The sequence below is a fragment of the Ranitomeya variabilis genome, chromosome 5 (assembly GCF_051348905.1).
Source record: "Ranitomeya variabilis isolate aRanVar5 chromosome 5, aRanVar5.hap1, whole genome shotgun sequence".
Taxonomy (NCBI): Eukaryota; Metazoa; Chordata; class Amphibia; order Anura; family Dendrobatidae; genus Ranitomeya; species Ranitomeya variabilis.
Window position 1 is genome coordinate 189,021,571 of NC_135236.1, and position 16,059 is coordinate 189,037,629.

Consider the following 16,059-nt stretch of genomic DNA (forward strand, 5'->3'; position numbering starts at 1 on the left):
CCCCAAGGCTCTGTTCTAGGACCCTTACTCTTCTCAATCTATACACTTGGCCTGGGACAATTCATAAAGTCTCATGGATTCCAGTACCACTTTTATGCTGATGACACTCAGATCTACCTTTCTGGCCCAGACGTCACCTCTCTGCTATCCAGAGTGTCTATCAGCCATATCCTCCTTCTTCTCCTCTCGCTTCCTCAAACTCAATGTAGACAAATCTGAACTCATCATCTTTCCTCCATCTCATAGATCTTTCTTACCTGACCTATCTATTGCAATTATCGACATCACGCTTTCTCCCGTACTGGAAGTCCGCTGCCTCGGAGTAACCTTTGACTCTGCCCTGTCCTTCAAACTGCACATCCAAGCTCTTTCCGCCTCCTGTCGCCTGCAGCTCAAAAATATCTCCAGAATCCGTCCTTTCTTCAACCCTCAATCTTCTAAAATGCTTGTGCATGCCCTCAACATCATCTCCCGCCTCGACTACTGCAACATCCTTTTCTGTGGCCTCCCTGCTAACATCCTTGCACCTCTTCAGTCCATCCTTAACTCTGCTGCCCGACTAATTCATCTCTCTCCTCGCTACTCCTCTGCTTCCCCCCTCTGCAAATCTCTTCACTGACTCCCATTTCCTCAGCGTATCCAATTCAAATTACTAATACTGACCTACAAAGCCACCCATAACCTGTCTCCTTCATATATCTCTGAACTAATCTCCCAATATCTTCCCTCAAGTAATCTCCGGTCCTCCCAAGACCTCCTTCTCTCCTCCACACTTATTTGCTCCTCACCCAACCGCCTCCAAGACTTCTCCCGAATATCCCCCATCCTCTGGAATTCTTTGCCCCAACACGTCCGACTATCAACCACATTCAGACGGAACCTGAAAACCCACCTCTTCAGGAAATCCTACAGCCTGCACTGACCCCGGTGCCTCCTCATCACTACCGAAGCTACCGCCTCACCAACACCGGAGCTCCCGCAACCCTCAACCTATTGTCTCCTTCCTCATCATCCTGTAGAATGTAAGCCCGCAAGGGCAGGGTCCTCGCCCCTATGTATCAGTCTGTCATTGTTAGTTTGCTTACTGTAAGTGATATCTGTAATTTGTATGTAACCCCTTCTCATGTACAGCACCATGGAATCAATGGTGCTATATAAATAAGTAATAATAATAATGACAAGTTTTTCACACCTGGATTTGGAGATCCTCTGCCATTCTTTCTTGCAGATCCTCTCCAGTTCTGTCAGGTTGGATGGTGAATGTTGGTGGACAGCCATTTTCAGGTCTCTCCAGAGATGCTCAATTGGGCTTAGGTCAGGGCTCTGGCTGGGCCAGTCAAGAATAGTCACAGAGTTGTTCTGAAGCCACTCCTTTGTCCTGTGTGCTTAGGGTAATTGTCTTGTTGGAAGGTGAACCTTTGGCCAAGTCTGAGGTCCAGAGCACTCTGGAAGAGGTTTTCACCCAGGATATCTCTGTACTTGGCCGCAGTCATGTTTCCTCCAATAGCAACCTGTCGTCCTGTCCCTGCAGCTGAAAAACACCAGCATAGCATGATGCTGCAACCACCAAGTTTCACTGTTGGGATTGTATTGGGCAGGTGATGAGCAGTGCCTGGTTTTCTCCAAACATACCGCTTAGAATTATCTCCAAAAAGGTGTATCTTTGTCTCATCAGACCGGATAATCTTATTTCTCATAGTCTGGGAGTCCTTCATGTGTTTTTTAGCAAACTCTATGGGGGCTTTCATATGTCTTTCACTGAGGAGAGGCTTCCATTGGGCCACTCTGCCATAAAGGCCCGACTGGTAGAGGGCTGCATTGATAGTTGACTTTGTGGAACTTTCTCCCATCTCCCTACTGCATCTCTGGAGCTCAGCCACAGTGATCTTGGGGTTCTTCTTTACCTCTCTCACCAAGGCTCTTCTCCCACGATTGCTCAGTTTGGCTGGATGGCCAGGGTCCATTTAAGGATTATGGAGGCCACTGTGCTCTTAGGAACCTTGAGTACTGCAGAAATTATTTTGTAACCTTGGGCAGATCTGTGTCTTGCCATAATTCTGTCTCTGAGCTCCTTCGCCAGTTCCTTTGACCTCATGATTCTCATTTGGTCTGACATGCACTGTGAGCTGTGAGGTCTTATATAGACAGGTGTGTGCCTTCCAAATCAAATCCTATCAGTTTAACTAAGCACAGCTGGACTTCAATGAAGGAGTAGAACCATCTCAAGGAGGATCACAAGGAAATGGACAGCATGTGACTTAAATATGAGTGTCTGAGCAAAGGGTCTGAATACGTATGACCATGTGATATTTCAGTTTTTCTTTTTTAATAAATATGCAAAAATGTCTACATTTCTGTTTTTTTCAGTCAAGGTGGGGTGTAGAGTATACATTAATGAGAAAAAAAATGAACTTTTTTCAATTTACCAAATGGCTGCAATGAAACAAAGAGTGAAAAATGTAAAAGGGGTGTGAATACTTTCCGTACCCACTGTAAATATCATCCCATGACAAGAACCGTTATAATGAGTTAATGTTTTTTACATAGCATTATACAGCCATGATATGGTCTTGATACTAAGCAAAATTATCATCCCATTTGTCACACTAATGCACAATAGTAAGGCCGGGGTCACACTAGTCTGTTATACGGACGAGTGCTATGTGATAAAAAATTGCATAGCACTCTGATCAGTATTTCTCTATGGGGCAGCTCACATCTTCGGTTTTTTTCTCGTCCGTATTACACTTGAAAGTGAAATCGCAGCATGCTACGATTGTCTGCGTATCTCAGCTGAGAAACGCCAATGTAAGTCTATGGGTGCGAGAAAAAAACGCACAGCACACGGACCATGCGTGTGACTTTCGAGAAATTCTCAGGCACTGGGCAGGTGACAGGAATGGCTCAGCCATTATTTGCTCATTTTGCAAGTGTGTGAGAAAATCTTAACACATGGATGAGAAAAAAAAGCATCCTGCCATTGCACACGGATGAGATACGGATCACTATATGGAGAACATTTGTGCGATTCTCAGCAGACAAAATCGGACAGATTTTTTATACACTGTGTGTGACTCCGGCCTAATAGTAATTACAGTGACTCCTGAGTTACTAAATAGGGAACACAGCTATAATCAATCACAAGCCCCTATACACTAAGAAAATCTGCAAGAAGTTTGTATGTTCTCCACGTGTTTGTGTGGGTTTCCTCCGGGTTCTCCTTTTTCCTCCCACACTCCAAAGACATACTGATGGGGAATTTAGATTGTGAGCACTGATGGGAACAGCAATGATAATGTGTGCTAACTGTAAAGCACTGCGGAATATGTTAGCGCTATATAAAAATAAAGATTATTATTATTATTATTATTATTATTATTATTAACTCTTGTCAAATATTCACATAATTTATCCACAGAACTTTATATTGTGTTTCGAGTACATTCCGGCTGTGCATTTTTTTTAGTTTCCTTGTAGCTAAATAACTGTTAAAAAGGGGTGACAGTTGCATAGTAGTTACATGTTCTCTCAATGTTTGCACTGGGTGTTCTCTTCCACAATGATTGGTTATTAGAAGAAATAAAATATTTAGATTGAAGCGCATTTTAGAATTAATACTAATAAACTACTCAGACACTGCTCTGATAGCACCATCTGGTGGTTGACGAGCAGCACTGCTCACATTGAGCCATCAATTAAAGTGGCGCAATCAGTACTATACACATTAGAGCCGAAGGAATAAGTAAACCAGCTGGAGGGTATGTCAGTGGCCGTGATGAAGTTTTATACATGGCCACAGGGTAAGGAATAAGGGCTCTTTTCCATTTGCGATAAACACGTCCGTATCTCGCATGTGAAAACCAAGCTCTGCCGCCGGCACTCCAGAGTGGAGCGTGCGGCCGCATAGCAACACATGGAGCTGCACGCTCCGCTCCAAAGTGCCGGCGCCAGAGCTTGGTTTTCACATGCGAGATACGGACGTGTTTCTCGCAAATGGAAAAGAGCCCTATGGCACTGAGTGGCAAATTGTGCAATGATGGCCCATAATGTGTTAACCTACCAGTTACAACCTTTATCACACCCATTTTATTTTTATTTTTTATTATCACCTTCTGAGAGCCATAGCTTTTCTATTTTGCCAGCAAAGTAGCTGTATAAGGGCTTGCTTGTTTTTTTTAATTCTGAGTTTCATTTGTCAATGCAAACATTTTGGATGTATGTAAGTAATAACTAACTTTTATTAACTGTTTATGGGGAGGAATATAAAAAAAACAGCAATAGCATTTGTATATGCTAGTCACGTGCTGGATAAATAAAGTATTAACTTTTTTTCACTGGGTCAGCATTATCAAAGGGAATCTGTTACCAGGTTTTTGCTATGTAATCTGAGAGCAGCCTGATGTAGAGGCAGAGACACTGATTCCAACGATGTGTTACTAGAATGATTGTTGCAGTTTCAATAACAACAGTGTTTTATTAGCAGAGGATTATCACTAGAGGACAAGGTGTCTCGTGTCATGTAGTTCTCCTGCTCTGTGTAACTAACAGGCAATCCCTGCATGTGTTGTGGTTCTCTAACAGCCACGATCATACAAGCGCGGGGACTCGAATATATTAATCGAGCACGCCCAAATTACCTGGATGATATCAGAGCACATTCACTTATCAATAATTACCAGCTTTCAGCCTATGCACAGTGTCCAAAGAAAGCTGAAAAATCAGTGTCGGGGGCGGGGTATACAGGGCTCAGTATTCAGAGAACTGATAGCTGTGCAGCAGAGCCAAAAGTGATTTTATTACAATTAAAGCAGGCAGCCTAGTAAATTACATCACTGCAATCATGATCTCTGTCAATACATTATTTATTATGCATTACTAATATAACGACTAGTGATGAGCGAACGTGCTCGCCACTACTCGTTACTCGCCCGAGAATCGCTATGCTCGGCGTACTCGGCGAGCAGCGAGCATTTCCGGGATTATTCGGCGGTAACTGCAGTCTCCACCCAGCAGTTTAGGCAGACTTTAGAGACCCAATCACGATGCAGGGATTGTCTGCCAGGCCATGAAACACCGCAGCCATCTTTGTTGTGGTCGTGCAATGATTGGCTGGGCCGCACAGCATCATCCCGAGTATAAGAGACCTGGCACCGCCCTGCTCGCTGCATTCTGCTCCTGTTTCAGCGAGAGTAGGGAGAGCTGCTGCCGAGATAGGGTCAGAATCGTGGTTTTTAGAGGTAGTGTAGGTCTGCAACTGTTACATCCACAACTCCTGAGAAACCAACAGTCCTTTTTAGGGCTAATTCATGGGTCCTGATATTGCAGCGCTAGGTAGGCAGGGCACGGCATATCCACATCAGTACAAGGCCTGCAGGCACTATATGTGCGTCCATTGCTCCCACTGCATCCTTCCCAAAGCTCCATAACTGCCTGCTGCTGCTGCTGCAGCTTATTTACTATATACCTTTTTTTTTTTTTTTTCCAAAAATTCACCCCCCCCAAAAAAAAATAAATATATATATATATATATACAGTCTGTTCTGTCAGACTAAGACCTGTTGAAAAAGTATAGTTTGTCAGGCATATGTAGCATAGTTCTGTGTGCTACCCTTGTGCCCCCTTTTTTTTTTTTTGTGTTTAAATTCACCGAAAAAGGCCTCATATATCTGCGTGTTACAAGTTTGGTCATTGGAGGCCGGTGTATTTTTTTTCTGGCTGTCTGATACTCAAATTCTATGCAGCACTATTTTGCCTAAAAAAAAATTGAAAGGCCACAGATTTGCCAGTGTGGTATTTCTGTTACAGCCGTCATATATCTCTGCTCCAAGTTTTGGCATTGGAGGCCGGTGTACTTATTTTTTGGCTGTGAGATACTCAAATCCTATACAGCGCTATTTCGCATAAATTAACTTTAAAAAAAAAATTAAAAAATTGAATACAGTCTGTTAGGTCAGGCTGAGGCCTGCCTGGTGTTTGGGTTTAAAAAATCGTAGATTTGCAGGCATACTGATCACATATTATTTCGCTACTAATAAAGACATTTGTGTTGAGCATTTGAAATAGTGCAGTAGTCCATTTAAAATGGGCAAGGCAAGGGACGAGGAAGTGGACGTGATGCTGATGGTGCATCCAGAGGATGAGGCCGTGGGCAAGGTGAAAGTGGGCAACAACAAAGACCCACATCTTCTCGCTCGACCTTCCTGTCCCGGTTTCTAGGGGACTGCAGCACACCACTATTGAAGCCAGAGCAGTGTGAAATGGTTATTGGTTGGATAGCGGATAATGCTTCCAGTCATTTAGCCACCACCACCACCTTGTCTTCCACACTGTCAAGTCTGAGTAGCCGTGAGTGTGGCGAGGATATTCCTCACCCTGATCCTCCTTCCTCCCACCATGCCGAGTGCCCTGAGACAACTGATACCACACTTGGACACTCTGAAGAGCTGTTAAGTTTTCCATTTCAAGATTCAGAAATCTCTGCCGGTCAACTTGAAGTGGGGAAAGATGAGATCGCATGTAGAGCTGCCCAAAGCTTTGACCAGCCCTGGTCACACGACGGCGATGGTGGGAAAGTGTCACAAGAGGTGGACGATGATGAGACACAATTGCCAGAAAGTCAGGAGGAGGAGCAGGGTGCGGATGTGGAAGATGAGGTGGTGGATGACATAGTGACTGACCCAACCTGGCAGGAAGACATGCATAGCGAGGACAGCAGCACAAATGGGGAAGGAAGTGCAGCGCCCCAGAGTCCTGGTCGTTGCAGTACTGTTGCTCCGCCGCTAAGGGGGGCTATGGTACGTCTGATGGCACTGAAGGAGTTCATCTGACCAGGTCTCACAGACACCAATACATTTCACAGTCTGGCCTCCAGGGGGAGCTAAGGGTTCTATTTATTAGGCCACTCCTCACAATCTGGTAAAACTGGGGGTTAGGCAGGAAGTTAGAGAGAAAGCTGACTGGGTTGGAACCAGGCAACACCTTGTGGCAGAGGGTGTTGTAGGGGAAGATTCAGAGGGGTCCCTGTCAGGGGTGGGATCCTGACAGAGGCCTAGCGACCAGAGAGAACGTTACGGGACCGCGCCTGCACGATATAGCGGCGGTACCCAAAGAAAGGATAAGAAGCGAGGTATATTGTGCTGAGTGAGAAACGAGATCAACGCAACAAGGAGAATACCAGTAGGAGTCGTGCTGTAAGACGAGGCAACATCCTATTGAGGCGCATAACCGGTGGCCGGAACGCCGAGGAAGTATAGAGCTCCAAGCCAAACTTCAAACCTACGGCAGGACAGTCAGTTACAGGCGGGCTGTCTCACCCAGACCCAGGAAGACACAGGGGGGTAACAACAGGAGTGGGGCGACGTTGGAGTCCCGGAAGAGCTCCGAGCCTCCCCGTCATACGGGTGCGTCCTAACCGTAAGATCAGGGGGACGTAGAGGGAGAACATCAGAATCGAGTTGTGAGGGAACGCGAGACACAGACACAACAGTTGTGGGGACTATCCCGTAAGCACAGCAGGGGAGGACCACAACACACAAGCGCAGGAAGGTAGGCACAGATTTCCACCTGCAAAGGGAACTCTGGAGGTGCCATCGGACCGGCCAGACTTGCGCAGCCCGGTTAACCGTATTACGGACTGAGGACTCAGAAGCTTTCAGTAAAGAGGTAAAGAGACTGCAACCTGGTGTCCTCGTTATTGACCGCGACCGACACTACACCGTACCATAACGTCAGCACCATACCACCACCTATCATTGTGCGCCCCTCAGCAGGGTCACGGACCGGGTCTAGCCACCGTGACAACCCCAGAGCAGAGACTCAGAGGCCCGGTACCGGGTACCCCTCGGCCCTGCGGCAGTGGGGGCGCTACAGAAGCATATCCCCCAAACAGGCAGGAAGAAGCAGTGTGGTGGCCACAGACAGAAGGCGTGCATCCGTTCCCTGTAACACCAACATGAGTGAAGTTGCCATTCAACCTGTGAGATCTTCCCGAGTCTAACTTTTTAAAGACTCTGCTGATAACCCCAAACAGGCCATTTGCAGCACCTGCCATGCCCGCATCAGCAGGGGTAGCAAAACAACCAGCCTGACCACCACCAGCATGATCAGGCACATGCAAGCAAAGCACCCGACTTTGTGGGCCCAACCCCAGGCTCCATGACCACTGCCTGCTGGTCACACCACTGCTTCTTCCACTGTTTTGCATAGAAGCCAATCCCCAGTACACCGTTTATGTGAAGATGCCTCTAGCCCTGCTCCTGTTGTGGCCCATAGTCAAGCAGCACCATCAGCAAGCGCGTCCACATCCTTGTCCCAGCACAGCGTTCTGTTGTCTATAACCCAGTCTTTGGAATGCAAGCGGAAATACCCAGCCAATGCCCCACAGGCCACAGTCCTCAATTCTAATATTTCTCTTCTGCTTGCGCTAGAAATGCTGCCTTTTAGGCTTGTTGAGACGGAAGCTTTCCACAACCTGATGGCGGCGGCCGTCCCAAGGTACTCGGTCCCCAGTCGCCACTATTTCTCCCGGTGTGCCGTACTGGCATTACACCAGCATGTGTCCCACAACATTACCTGTGCCCTCCACAAAGCTGTTACCGGGAAAGTCCACCTAATCACGGACACGTGGACAAGTGCTTGTGGGCAGGGATGGTATATCTCAATGACGGCACACTGGGTTAACATAGTGGAAGCCGGGACCCTGCCGGACCTTAGGATGGAACACATCCTCCCCACACCAAGGATTGCTGGCCCTACGTCAATCAGGGTTGCCCCCACAGTCTACAGCTCCTGCACCTTCTCCTCCTCTTCATCCTCCATGTCTGAAATCAACACATCAGTCAGAAGCTGTAAGCACTGCAGCACTGCCTCAGCCAAGCGGCAACAGGCTGTACTGAAGCTAATCTGCATAGGTGACAAACCGCACAATGCAGAAGAGTTGTGGACAGCGCTGAAAGAGCAGTCAGATGTTTGGATGACACCGCTGAACCTACAGCCAGGCATGGTCATGTGTGACAATGGCCGTAACCTGGTGGCGGCTCTAAGGCAAGGTGAGCTCACACACGTACCTTGCTTGGCCCATGTGCTTAACCTCGTGGTTCAACGTTTTCTGAAAAGCTACCCGGAGCTGCTGGATCTGCTAGTGAAAGTACGCCGTCTGTCTGCCCATTTTAGAAAGTCAGCTACAGCTTCAGCTGCCCTTGCCGTGCTACAGCAGCGGTTTCAGCTTCCTGCTCACTGACTGTTGTGTGATGTCCCCACACGCTGGAACGCTGCATATGTTGGAAAGGATTTGTGAGCAGAAGAGGGCCATGGTTGACTACCAACATCAACAAGGCCATCAAATTTCAGGTCAGACTCCACACATAAGACCTCAGGAGTGGACATGGATGTCAGACATATGTAAGATCCTCCAAAACTTTGAGGACTGCACCAAGATGGTGAGCGGCGATGACGCCATAATTAGCATCACCATCCCGCTTCTCATCATTCTGAAAAACTCTCTGCTCACAATCAAAGAGGATGCATTGCAGGCGGAGCACGAGGACATGGAGCAAGGAAACATACAGGGGGATTACACTCAGCCCAGCCTCGTGTCTTCTCAACGTGGATTGGTAGGCAATGAGGAGGTGGAGGAAGAACAGGAGCTTTCATGTGCTATAGACGGTACTACAAACACATCTGTATTAGCTTCTGTTCAACGGGGATGGCCTGAGGACAGGGAGGAGGAGGATGAGGAGGACCTCATGGTCAGTCGTCCTGTTGGTGAGGACACGGAAGTCTTGCCTGTTAGCGGTGTGGCACGCATGGCTGACTTTATGTTGAGCTGCATTTCACGTGACCCTCGGATTATCAAAATTTTGGGTGACACTCATTACTGGTTGGTGACACTTCTAGACCCACGCTACAAGGAGAACTTTCAATCTCTTCTGCCTGATGCTGAGAGGTGTGCTAAAATGTTGCAGTACCACAGGGCCCTTGTAGCGGAATTACTTAGAAAATTCCCATGTGAAAACGCTGGCAGCAGACGTCAGAATTTGTTGTACAACCAAGGACTCCAAGCGAGAGAGACAGAAGTACAATCCAGCTCAGGCAGGGGAACAATGGCCAAGTTCTGGGACAGTTTTCTCAGACCCTCCCATCGTGGCAGCACAGAGGCAAGGGGTGCTGTTACAAGAAGTGCAATGTTTGGGAAGATGGTAAGGGAGTACCTTGCAGATCGTACAAACGTCCTCCATGATTCCTCTGTGCCTTTTAATTATTGGAAAGTGTCCAGATGAAGGAAAATAACAGCGCACTCACCGGTGTTGAGCCAAAGCGATTTATTCACATGCAATCATGCGGTGCAGGGAGGGTGGTGAACACATTGCGGATGACAGCCGTTTCGTGCTATCAAGCACTTCAACAGATCCAAACGAAAAAAAATGCTTTTTCGTAAAGCAGCACCCAGGTGGAGCTTATATAGCGATCATTTTCTTCTATTGTGGCAAAAAAGGCATATACGGCGTGTTATTTTATACTCCTGAAGTAGTAAGGGTCTAGCTCATAGCGGCTGTGCGATTGCAATACCTCTGGACTGTGGTTTTATACTTTCTTTTAATTATTGGGTATCCAAGCTGGACACGTGGCATGAACTGGCTCTCTACGCCTTGGAGGTCCTGGCCTGCCCTGCTGCTAGCGTTCTGTCAGAGCGGGTTTTTAGTGCCGCTGGGGGAATTATAACAGATAAGCGCATCCGCCTGTCAACTGTAAATGCTGACAGGTTGACTCTTATAAAAATGAACAAGGCCTGGATTGGGAAAGACTTCTGTACACCACCAAGTGAAAACAGCGAAACATAACCTCAAATACATTCTCTCTTTTGGGGAGGTGTATTCTCATGCACCTCTTCACAACCACACATGGGTATACGCTTCCACATTCGGTCTGTTTGTTGTTCTCCTCCTCCTTATCCTCATCCTCATCATCCAGAACCACTAGATGACCCGAGTGACCGTGCTCTGTACTGTTATAGGCCGGTGATTTTTGGGCACGCGGGCTGTGAAGGCACTATTTCATTTTGTAAAAACAGGATCCCACATTGGGGAATTGGGCATTACATTACATTGGGCCTACTTCTTAAGTCTGTCTCCTGCAATGTGTCCTTTAACTGCCACTAGATGACCAGGGTGCACGTGCTCAGTACTGTTATAGGCCGGTGAATTTTGGGCAAGTGGGCTGTGATGGCACTATATTTTTAAGTCCAAAAAGGACAACACATTGGGGAATTGAGCATGACATTTCTTTGGGCCTACTTCTTAACTCGGTCTCCTGCAATCTGTCCTGTACCTGCCAATAGATCACCAGGGTCATCGTGCTCTGTACGGTGCATTTTGGCCAAGGGGGCTGTAATGGCACTATTTTAAGCAGTCTATAAAGGTCACCACATTGGGGAATTGGGAATGGCATTCCATTGTGCCTATTTCTTAACTCGGTCCCCTGCAATCTGTCCTGTACCTGCCACTAGATCACCAGGGTGAACGTGCTCTGTACGGTGCATTTTGGCCAAGGGTGCTGTCATGCCACTCTTTTATTTAAAAAAAAAGGATTTTACATTGGGGAATTGTGCATGACATTTCATTGGGCCTACTTCTTAACTCGGTCTCCTGCAATCTGTCCTGTACCTGCCACTAGATCACCAGGGTCAACGTGCTCTGTACGGTGCATTTTGGCCAAGGGTGCTGTCATGCCACTCTTTTATTTAAAAAAAAAAAAGGATTTTGCATTGGGGAATTGGGCATGACATTTCTTTGGGCCTACTTCTTAACTCGGTCTCCTGCAATCTGTCCAGTTCCTGCCAGTAGATCACCAGGGTGAACGTGGTCTGTATGGTGCATTTAGGGCTAGGGGGCTGTGACGGCACAATTTTAATCAGTCCAAAAAGGACCCCACATTGGGGAATCGGGCATGGCATTCCATTGGGCCTATTTCTTAACTCTGTCTCCTGCAATGTCTCTTGTTTAACTGCAGCTAGATCACCAGGGTGAACGTGGTCTGTACTGTTATAGGCCAGTGAATTTTGGGCAAGTGGGCTGTGATGGCACTATATTTTTAAGTCCACAAAGGACAACACATTGGGGAATTGGGCATGACATTACTTTGGGCCTACTTCTTAACTTGGTCTCCTGCAATCTGTCCAGTTCCTGCCAGTAGATCACCAGGGTGAACGAGGTCTGTATGGTGCATTTAGGGCTAGGGGGCTGTGACGGCACAATTTTAATCAGTCCAAAAAGGACCCCACATTGGGGAATTGGGTATGGCATTCCATTGGGCCTATTTCTTAACTCTGTCTCCTGCAATGTCTCTTGTTTAACTGCAGCTAGATCACCAGGGTGAACGTGGTCTGTACTGTAATAGGCCAGTGAATTTTGGGCAAGTGGGCTGTGATGGCACTATATTTTTAAGTCCACAAAGGACAACACATTGGGGAATTGGGCATGACATTACTTTGGGCCTACTTCTTAACTCAGTCTCCTGCAATGTGTCCTGTTCCTGCCAGTAGATCACCAGGGTGAACGTGGTCTGTACGGGACATTTAGGGCTAGGGAGCTGTGATGGCACTATTTTAACCAGTCCAAAAAGGACCCCACATTGGGGAATTGGGCATGGCATTCCATTGGGCCTACTTCTTAACTCTGTCTCCTGCAATGTCCCTTGTTTAACTGCCACTAGATCACCAGGGTGAACATTTACAAAATATTTATAAAACATTTAGAGATGTGACAGACAATGCTCATAGTGACACAATCTTGATAAATGTTTGTTTATTCACTTCACAAACAGTTCTAAGCCTCTGAATGTTTGCTGTTTGCCATTGTAAAATATTAAGGTTTACTGAAACTATGCTGGTGGCAGTTTGACCTAAATCCTTGTGGCTTTTATTTTCTAGGGGTTTATTGCCCCTCATCTGATGACTCCATGATATCTCAGTTTCATCCAACCTTGAAAAGTGACCACTTGAAGGTGTGGGTGAAACTAGAGTTACTACATAGTGTTATTCACTATATTAGACCAGAGAAACATGACTTAGACAGATGCCAAAACTGGGGTACCTGTACATGTACAGTGTGCTGATACCTGCATAATTGGGGACGCCCATGCAGTGTAGGTAATTTCCCAGGGGTCCTCTGTCTTGGTGTTGCTTCTCTGATATTCCAGACGGATGATGTTTAAAAGCCTCTTGGTGATGATCTAAGTATACTGTATGTAATTAATCTTCATATATACGTAATCACTATATTTATTTAATCCTTATATGTACTTATTAACCTGTGTATGTTAAAGCCGTATCTGAACCTTAGTGTTAAAAACATGTCAAATAAAATTGCCAAATTCTCCTGTAAATAATTGTGCAAAGAGGGAACCATCATACCATTAAAAAATACGAGTGAATTTTCCTGGGCCCATCCAGTATGTGGGTTCCAAGGCCTAATGGGGTGCATATGACTGACTATGCAACAGGGCTGGCCTTGCTTCCAATGTGTAAAACAAAGGAGTATGGAGCACAAAATGCATATTCTGAAGTGGATTTTCATGGGCCCATCCAGTATGTGGGTTCCGTGGCCTAATGGGGGGCTGTTATGTTGGGCTGGTGGTTAGGAACACTAGAAATGACCAGATGAGCAAACTAGCGATACAGGGCGAGCTCTGGGAAGTGGGAGCTCTGCTGACCGCAACCTCTAATCCTATCACAACAACTAGAAATAGCCGTGGAGCGTTCCTGACTCTGCCTAGACGCCTCTTCACAGCCTAAGAGCTAACTACCCCTAAAGATAGAAAACACAGCCTACCTTGCCTCAGAGAAATTCCCCAAAGAAATAGGCAGCCTCCACATATATTGACTGTGAGTTAAGATGGAAGTCACAAACACAGGAATGAAATAGATTTCAGCATAGGAGGCCAGACTAACTAAACAGACAGAGGATAGAAAAGGTATCTTTGCGGTCAGCATAAAAAACTAACAAAAAACCACGCAGAATGTGCAAAAGAAATCACCGCACCGACTCACGGCGCGGTGGTGCCACTCTGCATCCCAGAGCTTCCAGCTAACAAGATAAATTCATTATAGCAAGCTGGACAAAAACACAGTGGTAACAAATAAGCTAGCAGGGACTTAGCTTTTGCTGAAGTAGACAGGTCATCTGAAAGATCCAAGTGAACTGAACCAGTACTAGGACATTGACAGCTGGCATCAAGTAACGATCTGAGTGGAGTTAAATAGAGCAGCCAGCCAAGACCTGAACGAGATCAGCTGGAGAAGGAATCTCAGAACCAGCAGCTCCACTCACAGCCACCAGAGGGAGTCCATGAACAGAACTCGCCGAAGTACCATTCATAACCACAGGAGGGAGCTCGAGAACAGAATTCACAACAGTACCCCCCCTTGAGGAGGGGTCACCGAACCCTCACCAGAGCCCCCAGGCCGCTCCGGGCGAGCCAAATGAAAGGCACGAACAAGATCGGCAGCATGAACATCAGAGGCAACCACCCAGGAATTATCCTCCTGACCATAACCTTTCCACTTGACTAGATACTGAAGTTTCCATCTCGAAATACGAGAATCCAAAATCTTCTCCACCACATACTCCAACTCCCCCTAAACCAACACCGGGGCAGGAGGATCAACGGAGGGAACCATAGGAGCCACATATCTCCGCAACAACGACCTATGGAACACATTATGGATGGAGAAAGAAGCTGGAAGGTCCAAACGAAATGACACAGGATTAATAATTTCAGAAATCTTATAAGGACCAATGAAACGAGGCTTAAACTTAGGAGACAAAACCTTCATAGGAACAAAACGAGACGACAACCAAACCAAATCCCCAACACGAAGTCGGGGACAAACACAGCGACGGCGGTTAGCGAAACGTTGAGCCTTCTCCTGGGACAATGTCAAATTGTCCACTACGTGAGTCCAAATTTGCTGCAACCTGTCCACCACAGAATCCACACCAGGACAGTCCGAAGGCTCAACCTGCCCTGAAGAAAAACGAGGGTGGAAACCAGAATTACAGAAAAAAGGTGAAACCAAAGTAGCCGAGCTGGCCCGATTATTAAGGGCGAACTCAGCCAAAGGCAAGAAGGACACCCAATCATCCTGATCAGCAGAAACAAAGCATCTCAGATATGTTTCCAAAGTCTGATTGGTTCGTTCGGTTTGGCCATTTGTCTGAGGATGGAAAGCTGAAGAAAAAGACAAATCAATGCCCATCTTAGCACAAAAGGACCGCCAAAATCTTGAAACAAACTGGGAACCTCTGTCCGACACGATGTTCTCCGGAATGCCATGTAAACGAACCACATGCTGGAAAAACAATGGAACCAAATCAGAGGAGGAAGGCAATTTAGGCAAAGGTACCAAATGGACCATCTTAGAGAAGCGATCACAAACCACCCAGATAACTGACATCCTCTGAGAGACAGGGAGATCTGAAATAAAATCCATGGAAACATGCGTCCAGGGCCTTTTCGGGACCGGCAAGGGCAAAAGCAACCCACTGGCATGAGAACAGCAGGGCTTAGCCCGAGCACATGTCCCACAGGACTGCACAAAAGAACGCACATCTCGTGACAAGGAAGGCCACCAAAAGGATCTAAACACCAAATCTCTGGTACCAAAGATTCCAGGATGACCAGCCAACACCGAACAATGAACCTCAGAGATAACTCTACTAGTCCATCTATCAGGGACAAACAGCTTCTCCGCTGGGCAACGGTCAGGTCTATCAGCCTGAAACTCCTGCAGCACCAGCCGCAAATCAGGGGAGATGGCAGACAAAATTACCCCCTCTTTGAGAATACCAGCCGGCTCAGGAACTCCCGGAGAATCAGGCACAAAACTCCTAGAAAGGGCATCAGCCTTCACATTCTTAGAACCCAGAAGGTACGAAACCACAAAATTGAAGCGGGAGAAAAACAGCGACCATCGAGCCTGTCTAGGATTCAAACGCTTGGCAGACTCGAGATAAGTCAGATTCTTGTGATCCGTCAAGACCACCACGCGATGTTTGGCTCCTT